General features: G+C 39.6%; 2 pseudogenes; both read left to right on the top strand.

Moving 5' to 3' along the window:
- The first annotated feature begins 17453 nt into the window (after positions 1-17453).
- LOC102730185 (putative elongation factor 1-alpha-like 3 pseudogene) lies at positions 17454-18316 on the top strand (annotated as a pseudogene).
- A 162-nt stretch (positions 18317-18478) lies between these two features.
- On the top strand, positions 18479-19063 carry LOC145715780 (elongation factor 1-alpha 1 pseudogene; annotated as a pseudogene).
- Positions 19064-19532: the final 469 nt, after the last annotated feature.

The raw sequence follows: 19532 nt of genomic DNA, 5'->3' as shown, positions 1-19532 counted from the left end.
TTGCTCAGACAGAAATGGAGTAGAACATATTGTGTAGCACTGACATCACAATCCTTGGAGATATGAGTTCATATTTTATATTTAATCCTCATGTAAATTTTATATTTCATCCAGAAAGAAACAGGCACAAAGGAAATAAAGGCCAATCCATGTAGCAGGAGTTGACAATGTGCACATGGAACCTCAGCCCAATGGATCTCTGATACCTACATTATTCTGAATATTTCTACTGGGTTCTAAAATTTACCAATAACATAAGTTACTATTACCACATATGAGCTAGGAAAAAAGTCCAATTGTTTAGTCTTCCAAGTTAGAAATTCTCAGTAAAACTCATTAGAGTGACTTCTTTTGAAGTTCTAGAAAAAGAATTCTTTAACTAGAAGCAGATACTGTATTTTCTCTGTCCCACGAAGGACACTGTAATAGCAACTTGCATTTCATAAGACACTGGAGTTTTCTAACAGTTTAACTTAACCATGAATCACTAAAAGCAGGTTATGTTCTCCCCCTAGCTTCTACTCCTCCTTGTCACATAACTTACTCCTTCAGACCTGTTTAGCTTTGAAAAACATGTTTCCTAACACACAGCTTGTCTTCATAAAAGTCTATTTGAGTAACCCATGGTGTCTGAGAAATGTCCTATGACCGCTTTTTGACCCATTGACAGAGCTGTAGGTTTTACCATTCTCCTTACTACAAAGCCCTGGATAGCATTTCAAATACATAGTCATGACCTTTATTGTTTGCCAGATGGGCTGTGAAATGTATGCTAATGTTCATAATAGGATTATACAAGGTTGTTTATTGTCTGAAAAATAATGTGAGCATTATCTTCTTTTCTCCCCCCACCTGCAATGGGTTTTCCCTTTAATAGGTATTAGGAAGTCTAATTTTGATTAAGTAAATATCAGCTTTCAGCTTTACAAATGATGGTTCATTTAGGCACATACTTTAATGGTATTAAGGGTGGAAAACAAGAAGAATTAGCCAGGTAAACTAAAGTACAAAGAAGGCATTATAATATGGATCCATGCATGGCAACTTGCGGCACGTACATATTTCATGCTAGAACTGAATACAGTGATTCAAATTAATTCAAATATGGGACAAAGGACAATATGTATGCTATGAATGTGACACTTAAAAATACAGAATACAGGGTGTAACCACGATGTCACTGTCCTTCAAATGTTTTGCTTTTTGCTTTGTCTATACCCATTCAGATGTGATCCTATCTCTTTTCTTATTCTGGAACCCCACCAAAAACAGATGCTCAGTTTAGGAATTCGGGTTCAAGCAGTTTATTCAGGAGGGGATCACAGGTCATACAGCAAAGGAATGGGAAGTGAGATGGGTAAGAAAGAATGCCAATAAAGTGTGTGTTATAGAGAGGGACACAGCTGTGGGCAGCTAGAGCTCAATCCCAGTGGGGATCATATGAGAGGCTCTGTGGAACATGCCTCCACTGAAGGGCCAGGAAAGGCAGGTATTTATTCATCAACAACTTTCCCTCATTGGTGGAGGGCCACTCCTGGAGCCTTACCAGGACACGTGCAAGCCAAACATGCCGCAGCTGCCAGAAGGAGCTATCAGGCAGAGAAATGCAGGAAGACATGGGTCTGCCTAGGAACTCTTTGAAGTGAACTCCAGTATAGGTTGAGGGGATGTGGGCAGGGAACCCACAGACTCTGTTCCACATGCCAAGGCCAGTGTGTCCCAGTGAATGTGGCTACGTCTGTGCCGTGGTATGCTGGAACCAGGGCTTGCGGTCCAGGAGAACCCAGCTTAATCTTGTTCTATCATTCATTTATTGCAAATAGTTTTTGTATGCCTGGTGCTTGGGGCCATACTTTTAGTATGACTTCTTGGGGACTGGAGCCTGGATATCTATATCTTCCTCTATAAGACAGGTATGAGAGAGGTACTGCAAGGATTAAATCAGGTAATAGTTGCATGAAAAGTATCTGGAATCATGCCTGGCTTATAAGAAACACACCACAGATTTTAGGGCCCTGTCGTCATTCTCCCAATCCTATTTCTATGTCCACCTTCCTCATCAGTGATGCTGCTGATGTGTCACGGATAGTACACCTCAGGGTTCCCCAAGACCAATTTCAAGTTTGGTGATTCACTCGAAAGATTCACAGAACTCAGAAAAGCTGTCATATTCATGATTATAGTTTATTATGGTGAAAGAATACAGATTAAAATCAGCACAGGAAAAAGATACATGGGGCAGAATCCAGAAGAAATCAGACACAAGCTTCCAGTTGTCCTTTCCCAATAGGGTCATATGATGCACTTAATTTTCCCAGCAGTGATGTGTGGTAACATGTGAGAAGTGTCGACAACCAGGGAAGCTCACCCAAGCCTTGGTGTCCACAGTTTTTATTAGGGGTCAATCACATAGGCATGGAGTTAATCTTAGCGACTCCAATCTGCAGCCCCCAACAGATCAAACTGATGCAGTATGGCCCACAGCTCTAGGCATATGAAAACCGTTCAGCATAAATCACATCGTTAGCATAAACTATCTGGCATGGCTTAAAGCCTTAGACATAAACAGACCTTCTTATCAGGCAAGATATTCCCAGGACTCAAAGGTTATCTCTCACCAGCTTGTCAAGGGTCAGTAATGAACACCTTTGGAACATGTAGGGTTTGGGCAATCCAAGACTGTGGAGTTAATGCTTTACTGCACGGGATGCCACATCCTCTCCCTGGCTCCATGGCACACTCCTTCTTCTGGAGCCCATTCTCCAGAACTATTTAGAGTCAGTTCTCCAGAAGCCTAGAGGTCTCTACAAAAGCCACTAGATAGATACTTTTGGGGTCATCCTAAGCCCTGCTTTAAGAATGACCATCTCAGCCCATAAGCCCATTATCAGGGCTCAGTCCCTCTCCTGCGCCGCCCCCCCGCCCCCCTGCCCAAGAGCAGATAGCCTGAGTCCTCCCAGAATGTGAAGGTAGACAGATCACCTATAAACACATGAATGCTTTTTTTTTTGAAAAAGATTTACTTGAGAGAGTGTGTGCACAAGCTGGGGGAGGGGCAGATGGAAAGAGAGCAAGGGAGACGGAGAGAAGCAGACTCCATGCTGAGTGGGGAGCCTGAAACAGGGCGCAATCTCACAACCCTGAGATCATGACTCAAGCCGAAATCAAGAGTCAGACCCTTAACTGAATGAGCCACCCAGGTACCCCCACATGAATGCTTCTATGTCTGTATGGTCCAATACAGTAGCCCTTAGCTATATGTCATTATTGCATATTTGAAATTTAACTAAACTGAGATGTGCCACAAGTGGAAAATGCACACCAGATTTTAAGATTTAGCACAAAAAAATGTAAAATATCTTAATATTTTAATAGTGATTACTAGTGGAAATAAATTTTAGATAAATTAATTAAAACATATCATTAAAATTAATTTTACTTTCTTCTTTTCTTTTTTCTCAATGTGGCTATGAGAAAATTTAAAATTACTTATGGCTTGTATATTTCTAATGGACAATGTTGTTCCACATGGAAATGTGACATGTGGGATAGGAGGCTGTAAGTACACTCACAGGTCTTTTGATTTCCTCTCTGGACAACGTGACCATGTACCGTGACTGTTGTATAAATATATCATGGAAAATCGCAGATGGAGACAAACAGTTTACAGCTAATGACCCTAAAAGTTATCACCAAAAATAGCAATTTTATAGATTTGAGCATAGCTGACACAAAATTTTTTTAGGCACACTTACCGGTGAGCATGATTCAAATCTTTGCCTCCACTACTGTACTCTACCAATTTCACAGTCATTTCCACCAAGTATTTGTAAGTAGGCTGTGCATCACACCCCCCTCATACCTGCCCTTATTATTCTGTAGCCTTGAAGAGCTCCTGACTGTGGAGCTATCACCAGAAAAACTGTCAGTGAGATGCAGATGCACTTCAGACTTCCATTTCAAAAAGCTATTTGTACTCTCTCTACTCAACGCCATCTTTTCCCCTAGTAAAATCAGACTGTCGCCATCCTGGCTGTAGTCATCTGAATCACACAAAGACTTAGAATTGCTCCCCCTTCCTCAAATCTCCAGTAAATAGCAGGAGAAGACAGGAATTACAGGTAATATCTCAAATGATCCAGAGAGCAATCAAGAGTCTTTAAGAAGTGTCTTCAGTAAAAAGATAAAAATTGAAGAAAAGAATCCACCTTATAAAACACTGGCAATGATATTGTTCACAATAAAGAGGAGTTTTATTTTATGAAAGACCCAGGATGGTCTTTATTCAAGGATGTTTAATTTCTAAAGCCCCAAACCAACATGGTTTTAAGACAGGAGTCAAGAGCAGGATTTCACATCATGGTGTCACCAGGGAAAATGTATAAAAAAAAAAAAAAAAGACGAAGTGAGGGGTGCCTGGGTGGCTCAGTTGGTTAGGCGACTGCCTTCGGCTCAGGTCATGATCCTGGAGTCCCAGGATCGAGTCCCACATCGGGCTCCCTGCTCAGCAGGGAGTCTGCTTCTCCCTCTGACCCTCCCCCTCTCATGTGCTCTCTCTCTCTCTCTCAAATAAATAAATAAAATCTAAAAAAAAAATTAAAAAAAAAAAGAGAGTGATTTCCAGAATGAGATTTTTCCAGAAAAAAATGTAATGATTATAAGGCTTAATTTTTTTCCTATTAAATTGTATTGGTCCACGATGAAGCTCTAGAACAGCACTGTCAAAAATACAACACAAGGCACAATGTAAGATACGTATATAATTTTAAGTTTTTTATTAGCCACACTTTGTTTCAAAAAAGTAAACAGAGAGGTGGGGCGCCTGGATGGCTCCGTTTGGCGTCTGCCTTTGGCTCTGGTCATGATCCCAGGGTCCCTGCTCAGCAGGGAGCCTGCTTCTCCCTCTCCCTCTGCCTGCCACTCCCCCTGCTTGTGCTCTCTCTGTCAAATAAATAAATAAAATCTTAAAAAAAAAAAGAGAGAGATAAAATTAATTTTAATAATATATTTCATTTAACCCTATACATCCAAAATAAATCATGTAATCAATATAAAATTATTAGTGAGATATTTTACATTCTTATTTTCATACTCTTTGAAATCTAGTTTGTGTCTATCCACAGCACATCATGATTCAGCCTGCATTTCAAGTGGAGAATAACTTCCATATTGCACAGAACATTCTGGAAGTCATAGAATGACTTCCATATCGCACAGAACATTCTAGAAGTCATAGAGTGACTTCCAAATTGCACAGAGCTGGAAAATAACCATCTTTTTCTGCTCTAGTGAGTGGGTCTGGTAAGGGCCTCCTGTCTGCACATATTTTACTAAACATTAACAAATCTTTAGTTGAACACAGACTTAGAAAAACTGTATTATCCTATTTGGTACCATCATTCTCTTTCCCTTAACTGTGCTTACTGAACATTTTATCAAATTCTTTTGTATACAATTTCTTGAATATATAGCATCTTATTAAACATTTTAGCAATAGATTACGAACCCACATTAAACAATAGGAAATGGATTCAGAGAAATCAACCTGCTTAGGGTCTCAGAGCTAGAAACAAGCTTGTGTGTCGAAACCTTGGTCTGTCTCTCAACTGAGATTTCCGGTGCATCACCCCAAACAGCACAGGATTGGAAAGAGTGATGGCTTGTAGCCAAGGTGAACTGTCGGACCTAAAGTGACTCAGAAAGGCCTGGGATTAAAGGCACAGAGCTGTAAGGCTTTCAGAGCTCTCTCCAAAGGGAAAAGAATGAAAGCCCTTGGAAAGATCTGCAATTCCATTTGGGTCTTAGATCTTATGATAAGACACAAAGCCACCACCTTACACTGGGGAAGAATGAAGCTATTATTTGTAAGTCATTTACAAACACAATTCAATTCATGAAGTCACATTTCATGTTAATTCCTGGGAACTTCAACTCCAACTCAGTCACTTTGAGGAACTGCACTGCTGGAACCCAGAACATCTCCTGAATCAGCCTAGTGTTTCCAGATATTTAAAGCCATCAACCTCATGGAATTTTTTCACCCTTCACCAACCTGGAGTTCTGAGGCAAACTATTGAGGAAAGTAACTTGGTCACAGGCTTTGACCCCTGAAAAGAACGAGCAATTAATTGGTTGACTTCTTTGTAAACCTAGAGATAATAACTAGATGTCCTACTAATCTACCATACAGCCTATTGGTTTTAGTCACTCCTGAGCCCACTTTGCTGACTTCAGTTATTTAATCAATGTCCCATAATCCTAGCAATTTAGATATTTACTGGTATATTATATATACATCTTTTAAGATTTTATTTATTTATTTGACAGAGAGAGACATAGCGAGAGGGAACACAGCAGGGGGAATGGGAGAGGGAGAAGCAGGTTTCCCACCGAGCAGGGAGCCTGATGTGGGGCTCGATCCCAGGACCCTGGGACATGACCTGAGCCAAAGGCAGACACTTAACGACTGAGCCACTCAGGCGCCCCTGGTATATTATTTGATTGCAACTCAGCACTTACCAAAAGTGCCACTAAGAAAAAAAGATATTTAAAAAAGGCAGACTAATGAACACAGTAACTACTTGGCCCTTTTTATCAGTGGTTTTCAACCTTGACTTCACATTAGAATTACCCAGGGAGTTTAAAAAAAAAAAAGCCTCATTTCCCAGCAGAGATCCTGATTTAATTGGTCCAGGATGTGGCATGGGCATCAAGAATTTTAAAGCTCCCCTGATGATTCTAACATACAGCCAGGGTTGAGAATCACTGCTCTATATTCTCTATACATTATCCCTTAGTTATGTTAGCAGTGCAAGCTTAAGCAAAGTAAATGGACCATATTTCCTAAGATTCACATAAAAATGCCTTGAGACAATAAATATGCAACATTATGCCCTTGGTTTTAATGACAAGTAAATAAAAACATCCAGCCAAACAATATTTCTGCTGTGGATATTCTGTAACACTGAAGATATGAACTAACATACATGATAAATTCTTCCTTAGATTAAATCCCAGGAAAAACAAGGAGTGGTTTTTTTTTTCTTTTTTTTAATTTTTGGAGGAGAGAGAGTACTCGCATGTGCGCACAGGTGGAGGGGCAGAGGGAGAGAGAAGGATAATTTCCAGCAGGCTCCACACTTAGCACAGAGCCCAACTCGGGGCATGATCTCAGGACCCCAAGATCATGATCTGAGCCAAAATCAAGAGTCAGTCACTTAACCAACTGAGCCACCCTGGTGGCCCCCCCCTTTTTTTCCCCAGAAAATGGTATACTTTATTAATCAGATGAGATAAAATGAGCTTTTCATTTCAAGTACCTGGAATATCTATAATTTTGTTCCTTATAATTTTTTCCCTCAGAAAAAATTGCCTTTGTCATGTGTTATTCTCAAATTCATAAGCCACATCCACTCATTTTTGGAAGTAGATGGAGTATAATAAACAATAATCCATGCTTTTCTCCATTGAATAGAATCATCTGTTAACTTTCCTCACATGTTTTGTTTTGTTTTTTTGCCCTTGCCCTTTCTTGTGACCCTATCTTTGTTACATTTTCTCCATTGTGGTCAAAGGTCACAAGGCACAGTCCTTAGCATGCCATGCTCTGGATCTTTTTCTCTTTATCTCCCTCACCATCTATTAAAGTTTAACTGTCCTGGATGTCAATTTCCTCCTAATAATGTCCTACATACTAAACTTCATGTCAGTCTGCTTCTTGTGGAACTCCACCTGGGGCACACCCATGAGGTTGGCACAGATATTATACCCATTCTACAAATGAGTAAACTGATACCTAGTGGATATTAAATTACCTGCCCAAAGTCCTATAGTGAATAGATGAGAGAACTATAATTTGAACCCATATTTGACTTCAGAGCTTACAGCCACAAGAGCATCACTACCAAACCATGGCTACCAAATGGGGTGTTTTCAAATACTTTAAAAATAAGCATCAATGTTTTGTGTCCACCTCTAGGAAACCTCTGGAGAGTTCTTGGGATCCACATCTCCAGAAGGAAGGGGAAGGAAACAGGACTGGACAGGAGAAATTGAGCAATGAAGCTCTAACAAAGGTCTCAGCCTTTGGAGATCTCTGGAACTGAGGTGGCCCTTTAATTGGGGTGAGAGGTCTAGGCCCTTTTACCCCCAGTAGTGATCAGTCACTGCATACAGGCTTCCCTTGGAAGGGGATCTCTTCTTGGGAGAAATACCTAAGGGCCCTTTTCTGCAACATTCCAGCAGCTGGGGAGTAAGTTCTCCATTTCTGAAGGGAGATCTTTAAGAAATATGACGGTCTTCACCCCACGATTGTTCTAAGGAGACCACATCCCAGTGGTTAACCCAGAGACCCTCACCCTCAAAGACTACTGACCAGGTTCAACATGACCAAGCCAAGTAAACAGAACTTAGATCAGAATAGAGGAATCCCTTTTTTAGTAGTGGGCTTGGTAGCAGTGATTAGGAGTGACTGGGCATGTTGAAGAGATGAAGGAAAAAATGTCCTACCCTACAACCTGACCATGCCTCTGGGCTGCTGGGCCCTCATGAAACACCTGCTACCAAAGCACAAACTACTTGTGATGAAGCCTCTTCCTAAAAAATAGCAATATTCAAACAAACAAAATATTCAAATGAACAGTAAAATAAAAAATACACAACCTATTTTTTTCACCACCAGCTCTCAATTTCTTTCCCATCAATGAGCTATAAATTGATCAGGTTCAATTTGGAGGTTCAGCCTCAGAACACATGTCCCATGCTCCCCCCCTCCCTTTCATAGATTAAAAAAAGTATCACATCCAAGCAAATTCTCCCGATACTTGAAATAGAGTTTTAAATATAAAATAAAATTTTACTTAAGTATTTATCTTTCTAATTTTCTACGAATCTTTTCAACATCTGGCTCTTGTTGCTATTGGGAATCAAAGTTCCAGCTAACAGAGCAGAATTTTGTAGACAGTAATTTTGGTTTTGGTGAAAGCAGCCTTGGGGGTCCTAGAAGATCATAACCCAGTGGGTATGAAACTTGCTTATCATTTGTGAAATGGAATTAAATTATAGACTGCACATTGTTTCTGGACACAAAAGCACACAGAGCCCCAATTCCCTGCACATGAGCCCCAGAACAGGTGGGCTTCTACAGTGATGAGTGATGGCCAGGACCAAATGGGGGTGGCTTCTGAAGTCACTGCCACTATTCTTGGAATGGCAGTCAGGTTGATATTTTGGGAGGATAAAGTTAAACCAAACACATATGACAAAGTAAATGAAAATCATAAATAGATTAAAAAGAAAATTCATGCAGAGATCTAAAATATATTGCTCTAGACAACATGATTCCCCTTCGAGGAAGAACTTGTTGTCCAGCTCCTAGAAGTGTAGTCAACAGAGGGCCTTCAGCTCTCAGCACTTTCAGGGACCGCCTCAGTTGCAGAGAACTGCTCTGTACCAGGTCACTCCCCTTCTCAGGGCAGCCCACATCCAGTGAATGACCAATATGAAGGAATAAAGGCCTGGCCATCTCAGCCCCGTTTGGTACAACTCTGAAGGGCCTCTCTAGCTCCAGAGTTCCCTGAAGGGTTGGCCAAGGCTGTCACTGGATCTGCATTATTCTTAACTTCCCCTCCTAATCACAGTTTCTGCTTCCTGGGAAACCTGACCTGTGACAGGAGCTAAGATGATACAGACTCATAAAAGGATTATTTTCTTCAGGCCATTTTCCAGTCAATGTCGGAATCCCTTTTAGCACTACTCTTACATGGAGTCATCTCCATTTACCAACCCATCTTTGGGCCACTATGACAGAGACTTGAATGCCCCCTGACAAGTCGAAATTGATATCCCTGTCACTCTCAGCCCTTACAACCTGTTCTTCCTCTTGCAGTGATAAAGAACGAGTTGAATTTTGCTTTCAAAGCAACACTTCCTCACACCTGTTGTGTAGGGTTTTCAGTCTAAATGTCTCCATCTCCTTTAACTCTTCCTCAAAGGTTAAGCTTTGGAAATCTTTCAACATCCTGGATGTTCTTTCCTGAACATACTCTAGTTGTTCTGCTCAAAACGAGATTAATTTCTCTCTGTAAGATATGAACATCATAGGAGTGGGACTGTCACTCACTTTGTAATTATAACAGCATTAGCTATTTTAGCAACCACATCAAAATATTTACTTATATTGAGCTCAAGAAATTTTAAAAGTAAAAAAATTTAATAAATGAGACTTTGTTAACATTTAAAACATCTGTTTGTCAAGAGACTCTATTACGAAAATGAAAAAGCAAACAACAGAATGAGCCAAGACGGGGTCAAAACAAATATTACATTGTGTAAATTGTGTGTGTGTGTGTGTATACATACACACACACACACACATTCTCTCTCTCAGAGGGATATATATAGATAGATATAGATAGATAGATATATCAAGTATGTACTCCTCCTACAAATCAATAAGAAAAAGATTTCCCAGTAGAGATGTGGGCAAAGGACTTGAGCAGACACTTCACAAAAGATATCAAAATGGTCAAAAAACATATGAAAAGCAGCCCAAGTTCATTAATCATCAAAGAAATTAAAATTAAACCCCCACAATACACAATACACCCACTAGAACAGCTAAAAAGAAAAAGACAGAAAATACCACGTATTGATGATGTTGAGCAACTAAAATGCTCATATACTGCTACTATGGCTCACAGGACAATTATTTGGGAAAGCTGAACTATGTATCTATTACCTAGCAACTCCATTGCAAGGTATACCTACATTCAACAGAAATGTATACATATGTTCATTTGAAGACACACAGAAGACTATTTACAACAGTGTCATTCATAATAGCCAAAACATGAAAACAACCCAATACCCATCAGAGTAGAATAGGTAAATTGCATAATCACACCATGGAATACTATGCAGCAATGAAAATAAACAATGCTACACAGGACAGCATGGATGAGTCTCCTAAACATAAGATTGAATGAGAGAAGCCAGATTTTTTTAAGTAAATACTATATGATTCCAATTGTATAAAATTTAAAAACAGGCAAAACTAATTTATAGTGTTAGAAGTTAGGGTGTCCCTCAAGAGGAGATAGTTGTTGGAAGTGCAAAATAAGTTTCTGGAATGTTAATAATATTCTATTTCTTGATCTGAGTGCTACACTGGGTGTTACAGAGATGTACTCTCTTTGTGAATTCAGTAAGCTGATTTTTTAAAATTTTTATTTGGATTACTTCAAGCTGAGCTTGTAAGATAACTATTTGATATTTCATCGAGGTGAATCTAGGTTCATTTTAGAAGGTGATCACCATTTCCTAGCATTCGCTGTACTAGGTTGTCCCTCATTTGTGTTTCTTTCACATAAATATTGATTTCATCACCAGCCAGATGTTAAGGTAACAAGAGTAAAGCAAATACAGGGGTACTACTAATAAGGAAAAGCCAAACATTTACCAATGTAGTTACCATTTCCAGTACTCTTCATTTTTTTGAGTAGATTCAGATGTCTGTCTGGTATAATTTTCCTTCTCACTGAAGGATTTTACCACTTCTTATAATGATAAGTCTTCTGTGATGAATTATTTCAACTTTCCTAAGTCTGAAAAGTCTATTTCACCTTCATTTTGGAAAGTATTTTCAACAGCTTTAGGATTTGGGGTTAACAATTTCTTTTTTCTCTAAGTACTTTAAAAGTGCTTCACCACTGCCTTATTTGCATTGCTTCTGATGAGAAATATGTCATCTTCATCTTTGTTCCTCTGTACATAATGTGAGCTTTTACCCTTGGTTGCTTTTAAGATTTTCTCTTTACCACTAGATTTTCGATTATGATGTGCTTTGGTGTAGTTTTCTTTAAATTCCTTGTGCTTGGAGTTTGTTAATCTTCTTGGATTTGTGGGTTTACAGTTTTCATACAATTTAGAAAATGTAGGCCATTATTCATTCAAATATTTTTTCTGTTCCAATCCTCTCTACTTTCCCTTATGGCTCCAATTACACATATATTAAGCCATTTGAAGTTGTCCTACAGTTCCCTGACACTTTTTTCCTTTTTAAAAAAATTTGTTTCCTTTCAGAAAATAACATTATTATAATAGTTTCCAAGTTTACTACTCTTTTCTTCCGAGATGTCTAATTTGTCATGGACCCAATCCAGTGTATTTTTCACCTCACACATTGTAGTTTCAGCTCTGATAATTTGGCTCAGGAATTTTTCTTTATGTCTGTCACATCTCTAACTTTTTCAACTTATGTATTAATAGTTACAATAACGCTTTTAAGGTCTTTGTCCACTACTTCTATCACCTGTGTTAATTTCCACTGATTGATTTTTCTCATTATGGGTCATATTTTCCTGCTTTTTACATGTCTGTAATCATTGACATGGATGCCAGAGACTGTGATTGCTACTTTTTTAGACTCTGGGTATTGCTGTGTTTCTGTAAATATTTTTTAGCTTTGGTTTGGAATGCAGTTAAATTTCTAAGAAACAGTTTGATCTTGTTAAGTCTTGTTTAAGATTCATTAGCTGGAACCAGAGCCATGTTTAGTCTATGGCTAATTATTCTCCCACTATTAAGTCAGATCTTTCTGAGTAAATTATTCCAATACCCTGTGTGGCTGGTGGGAACAGGCACCATTTCTTGTCCCATATGAGTGCCAGGCACTATTCCCTCTAATCCTTTCAGAGGCATTCATCAGTACTGAGTTCAGCAAAACTGATAAGCATTGTTGCATACTCAAGGCGGACCCTATGAGGATTTCCGGGGCACTTCCTTTTTTTGCATTTTTTTTTTTAAAGATTATTTATTTATTTATTTATTAGAGAGTGAGCAGGAGAGAAACAGCATGAGAGGGGAGAGGGTCAGAGGGAGAAGCAGGCTCCCCGCTGAGCCGGGAGCCCGATGTGGGACTCGATTCCAGGACCCTGGGATCATGACCTGAGCTGAAGGCAGTCACTTAACCAACTGAGCCACCCAGGCGCCCTCCGGGGCACTTCTTTCGTGCAGCTCTGTCCTGCACACACTAGCTGCTTTTAGTCTCCCTGGTCTCTCAGCTCTGTTTCCTCACCTCAGAGAGTCTGCCAGGCTTTGCTGGGTTCCTCCTGCTGTGTTATGGCCTGGAAACCCAAGGCAGTCAGCTGGGTCAAGAGCAGGGTTTACCTCTTTTGTTTCTCATCTCTCAAAGATCACTGTCCTTTGATACCTGATGCCCGATGTCTTTGACAAGTGTTGTTTCAAATATTTTATTTGTGTGTGTGTGGAGGGGGGAAGGGAGGTGGGGTGGAAGAAAAGGAGGGTTACTTTAGTTGGGAGGATAAATGTAATTCTTGTTACTCCATCTCAGCCAAAAGCAAGGCCAAAAGCCAAAGCATAGTTAAAATCTAAGAGGCACAATTACGCATATAGCATGGAATTATCTCCAAGCTCTTCTGTTAAATAAAAAAAAAGGATCAGCACAGTATGTATTATATGTAACCATTTATGCTAAATAAATACCATACACACAAACACACACACACACACACACACACTGATACATGTATAAGCAAGCAAAAATTCAAAATAATATGCAAGAAAGTATAAAAAGGGACTTTCTGGGGTGCCTGGGTGGCACAGTCAGTTAAGTGTCCTCTTAGTTTTGGCTCAGGTCATGATCTCAGGGTTGTGGGATCAAGCCCCGCATAGGGCTCTGCACAGTCTGCTTGAGACTCTCTCCCTCTGCCCCTCCCCCCTAAAACAAATAAATAAATAAATCTGAGAAAAAATGGGGGGCTTTCTTTAGGATTGGCAGTGGTAGGAGACTCATTTTTCATTGTACTTTGAACTGAATTCTTAGCCATGTGATTATCTAATAACAAAAATTATCAGGAAAAAGTGCCTATTTTTCCATTGTCTCCTAACAATAGTACACGTAATACATATTTTGCTGTAAGTATAACACATGCTAGTTTATTAGATTATATCTAGAAGTCACCATCCCAACTGGCATTAGCTCTGCTTAATTCCATTCTTATTACATCTGTTCTTCAATTGCCCAGACATATGCAAAGGAACTTTTCTTAGAGGACAAAGCTCCAAGTCAGTCAGCAAGAATATATATAGTTCCTAAATCATTATTAATGCTAACCCCATGGTAATGTTTCTGTTTTGGGTAGATGTGAAATAAGTCAGTTTAAATGAAGAAATGAAGAATTTCTTCAGGATCCCTTTGTATGTCATTTTCATTTTGGCTTAGTATCCTACCACTATGATTGGTTGTTCATGGGACATGCATCCTTTGAGTTTAAAAATCTTGGGTGAAAATGAAGATTTCTAAGGTCCCTTAGCTCAGTTATCTGGTGCCTGTCTGATTCCTGTAAATATTTAGGCCCGACAGGCCTGCAATGAAATATAAAGGATTAAAACACTGCTAGTGGTCAAAGGGCAGGCCCAAGGATCAGGTCAAGATAAATATTTCACATATGGTGAACCACAGCTCTTAGTAATCTTTATCACACAATTTGGCACTGAATTCTCTCTCCCTTCCATTGCTCTCTAGTTTTATCATGGATGTGTGTCTTCTTTTGATCTAGAGCAGAGAAATCTTATTTCATGGTTCTCTAGTGTCTGTCCTTACAACTCTGTGCCAAACAGTAGACATTGAATATATGCCATAAATCTTGACTTCACGATAAAAATATAAAAGTGTCACCGGCCACTTTTACCCAAAAAAAGAGTCCCCTGAGAGGCAAAAGCTATTAATATCTAGTATCTCTAGGTATGACTGGCTTGGTCTGCTGGGAGGAAACTAAAAGAAGACCTCAATCAACCAATCAATCAAATCAATCCGAACAGAAAGAAGAAAAAAGGCAAAAAGAAAAAAAGAGAGAGAGAGAGAAATGAGGGAATGCTTTTTGTGGAGAGAAGTAGTATATCTCCTGGCAGTTGCCTCATTGCCTAAGACCAAGATTCCAGCCTTGCTGGGAACTCAACAGTGCAGGCATCCTCCACCAGGATGGAGACCTTCCATGAGGTTCAATTACAGGCAGAATTTCTTGGAGGCAGAAAATTACTATAAAAGTGCTAGGGACTAGGAAAGCTACCAAGGACCCATCTTACTGTTATTTACATTTTTCAACCCTATATACTAAAAAAATTTTAGCCCAAAGAAAGTAAAATGTAAGAAATCAGCACACAGATGTGAAAGCCGAGTATAGAGTTAGGGAAAACCAGTTTATGACAACCACCATCACAAAAAGCCACCCAAAATCACAAGGATAAAATTTACATTTTTATCTTTGGAATAACTGGTCCTTTTCATTTTGTTTTCTGAGAGGGCACCCTTCTGCCCTGTGGTTATCTGATTAGCTAATATCTAAAGTATCTAATAAGGAATATTTGCTATGGATTAACTACCTTGTTGTGAATGTATTTTCCTGCAGAAAACTGGGGACATTTCCTTTATAGTGAAGTATAAATGCAGAAACATCTGTAGGTTGGAAGTGGTTAACATCTGATTCTGCCTGCTTTCAGGTCCCATATTCCCTGGAAGAGTATGTAGTCCATTCCCTCCTCTTATTTTTATTTTTATTTAAATTAAAAAAAATAACCTCTCTCTTCCATAGCATTCTACCCCATACTTCTGAATAAAACAGAAAGTAGGTATTAACAAAAAAGACTGGGAAATATTTTTAAATGCCTTCTTTAAATAAGCAAGGATTATGCAATAAGTGGCCTAGCATTTCTTGAAGGTTTTTTTCATACTTGCTCACTGATAGAGAGTAATTATACAACAGGTTCATAACTCAAGAAGGTGTAGTGGCTATGCCTCTAGACCCAGGTGCTAACTGATGGGAACAGTGTGTGTGTGCAGCTCCAAGGAAAAGAGCTCCATGGAGGAGTCCACACAGCTGGACACCCTAGGCTGTGGGCAGAAATGACTCAAAATTATTTCAGGCAGAAAGGGAGGATGGAAAAGATAATGAAGTGGATGCTGGGATGTGTCTGTAGACTGGGAAAGACTGTGGTCATCTAGAAGATGGGGTTTAAAACTTCATGTCCCAGATGCTGATGACCACCAGCAGAAGTGATCACTCAGGGCAATAGGGCATAAGGGAAAATTACATAGTGTAGGATTCACAGGATATTTTTGTACAAATGAAATCCAGTTAAGATCAACAGCAATGATGGTCTTAATAGGAAAAAAAAAAGAGTAATGCAAAATTAAATAAATCTTCTGTCTTCTGGATCTCATCCCATCCCTCTACAATCTATATTTTTTTAACAGCTTTGAGATATAACTCCCATACTCATCCATTGAAAGTATACAATTAAATGTTTTTAGTACATTCACAGAGTTGTGCAAATATCAGCACAATCTAATTTTAAAATACTTCATCACTCCAAACAAGAAACCCCATATCCACTGGCAATCACTCCATCAAAGAACAACAAAGAATGCTTAGGAATAAAACTGTGATTTTACAAAATAGAAATAATAGAAGAACTTGAGGAAATTTCAAAGACTATAAAGCAAAATAAAAGTGGAAGTTATCAGTGAAAAGAAATAGAGAGGTCCAACGGCCAACAAATGAGCCCCATAAATATAAGACAGAGAAAGTGGTAAAAGGAAATTTTCAAATAAACAATGGGAAATTCCCTTGGGTTGAAGAAAAACTGAAGATTGAGAAATGCCAATGAGCCCCCAAGGAAAATAAATGAGCAATCCCCACACCCCCAAAAAGCCCTCATTTAGATATATCTTCAAGAAATTTCAGCACATCAATTAAAAAAAAAAAAAAGGGTTCTAAAAGCTCCCACGTAGGTAAAAACACCCAGATCACACATAGTATAAATAAACATCCTGAATAATAAAAAATACTGGGGAAATGCCTTCAAGCCCCAAGGTTAAATGACTTTTGATCTGGAATTCAACAGTCAATCTTGTTATCAGTTGAGTGTGAGAGCAGAACAAAGACATTTTAATGCATGCAAAACATTTAAGAAAACAAACAGCCTCCATGGTCCTTTCCTAGGAAATTACTTAAGGGCCAGAAAATCCACAAAGAGAATATGGAATCCAAGAAACTATGGGACAATCCTGGAGAGGAGTCAGGAGAGAGAGGAGGTAACATGATGAAATCTGAGCAGACCTAGAAAGAAATTTAAAAATTAAAAAATTGGAAAGGAAAAAGAGAGAATGAAAAAGGAGAGAAGGGAGGGAAGAGAGACTAAATGAGAAAGAGAAGCCCTATAATATTCAGATATGCTGTATAATTAAAAACTTGCATTAATTTAGACATATTATAAAGACATGTTCTCAAAAAAACACTAAAGAAATTTAGAAATGTTAAGAAAAACAAAACACTGAATAAAATAATTATTACAATATTAAAAAAATCTTTAGCTTTTTCGCATCGGGTTTGCTGCCAGAACACAGGTGTCATGAAAACCACCACTCAACCTAAACCAAAACGGGAAAGGAAAAGACTCACATCAACATCATCATCATTGGACACGTAGATTCGGGCAAGTCTACCACTACCGGTCATCTGATCTACAAATGTGGTGGGATCGACAAATGTAACTACTGAAAAATTTGAGAAGGAGGCTGCTGAGACGGGAAAGGGCTCCTTCAAGTATGCCTGGATCTTGGATAAACTGAAAGCTGAACGTGAACGTGGTATCACCATCGATATCTCCCTGTGGAAATTCGAGACCAGCAAGTATTAGGTGACCATCACTGATGCCCCAGGACACAGAGACTTTATCAAAAACATGATTACAGGCACATCTCAGGCTGACTGTGCTGTCCTGATTGTTGCTGCTGGTGTTGGTGAATTTGAAGCTGGTATCTCCAAGAATGGGCAGACCCGTGAGTATGCCCTTCTGGCTGACGTACTGGGTGTAAAACAACTAATTGTTGGTGTTAACAAGATGGATTCCACTGAGCCACCCTACAGCCAGAAGAGATACAAGGAAATCGTTAAGGAAGTCAGCACCTACATTAAGAAAATTGGCTACAACCCCGATACAGTAGCATTTGTGCCAATTTCTGTTTGGAATGGTGACATGCTGGAGCCAAGTGCTAACATGCCTTGGTTCAAGGGATGGAAAGTCACCCATAAAGATGGGAATGCCAGTGGAACCACACTGCTTGAAGCTCTGGATTGCATTCTGCCACCAACCTGTCCAACTGACAAGCCCTTGTATCTGCCTCTCCAGGACGTCTACAAAATTGGTGGTATTGGTACTGTCCCTGTGGGCCGAGTGGAGACTGGTGTCTTTTTTTTTTTAGTTTTTTTTTTAATTTATTTATTGAGAGAGATAACGATAGAGAGAGAGCATGAGAGGGGGGAGAGTCAGAGGGAGAAGCAGACTCCCCGATGAGCAGGGAGCCCGATGCGGGACTCGATCCCGGGACTCCAGGATTATGACCCGAGCCGAAGGCAGTCGCCTAAACAATTGAGCCACCCAGGTGCCCGACACTGGTGTTCTTAAACCTGGCATGGGGTCACCTTTGCTCCAGTCAATGTTACAAGTGAAGTCTGTTGAAATGCACCATGAAGCTTTGAGTGAGGCTCTTCCTCGGGACAACATGGGCTTCAATGTCAAGAACGTATCTGTCAAAGATGTTCATCATGGCAGTATGGCTGGTGACAGCAAAAATGACCCACCAATGGAAGCAGCTGGCTTCACGGCTCAGGTGATTATCCTGAACCATCCAGGCCAAATCAGTGCTGGATATGCCCCTGTGCTGGATTGTCACAGAGCTCACATTGCTTGCACGTTTGCTGAGCTGAAGAAGGCAGATCATCATTCTGGAAAAAAGCTGGAAGATGGTCCCAAGTTCTTGAAATCTGGTGATGCTGCCATTGTTGATATGGTTCCTGGCAAGCCTATGTGTGTTGAGAGCTTCTCTGACTATCCTCCTCTGGGCCGTTTTGCTGTTCGTGACATGAGACAGACGCTTGCTGTGGGTGTCATCAAAGCAGTGGACAAGAAGGCAGCTGGAGCTGACAAGATCACCAAGTCTGCCCAGAAAGCTCAGAAGCCTAAATGAATATATTCTCCAATACCTGCCACCCCAGTCTTAATCAGTGGTAGAAGAACGGTCTCAGAACCGTTTGTGTCAATTGGCCATTTAAGTTTAATAGTAAAAGACTGGTTAATGATAACACTGCACCGTAAAACCTTTAGAAGGAAAGGAGAATGGTGGGGGGGGGGGGCAGTTTTAAGTTATTAGTTTTTAAAATCAGTACTTTTTAATGGAAACAACTTGACCAAAAATCTGTCACAGAATGTTGAGACCCATTAAAACAAAAGTTTAATGAGGAAAAAAAAAAAAACTTTAAGGGGGGATTTTCACTAATTAAAGGAAATAATATATATTTGGTCTTGATGTTAAGACTATTCTCCTTGGGGCACCTGGCTGGCTCAGTCTGTGGGGCATGCAACTCGATCACAGGGTTGTAAGTTTGAGCCCCACTTTGGGGGTAGAGATTATTTTAAAAATAAAAGTAATATAACCTTTTAAAAGAAAATAT

Source organism: Leptonychotes weddellii, chromosome 10, assembly GCF_054177405.1.
Source record: "Leptonychotes weddellii isolate Sample4059 chromosome 10, ASM5417740v2, whole genome shotgun sequence".
Classification (NCBI taxonomy): domain Eukaryota; kingdom Metazoa; phylum Chordata; class Mammalia; order Carnivora; family Phocidae; genus Leptonychotes; species Leptonychotes weddellii.
The sequence above is the reverse complement of the archived record's forward strand: the minus strand, read 5'-3'. Positions and strand labels throughout refer to the sequence as shown.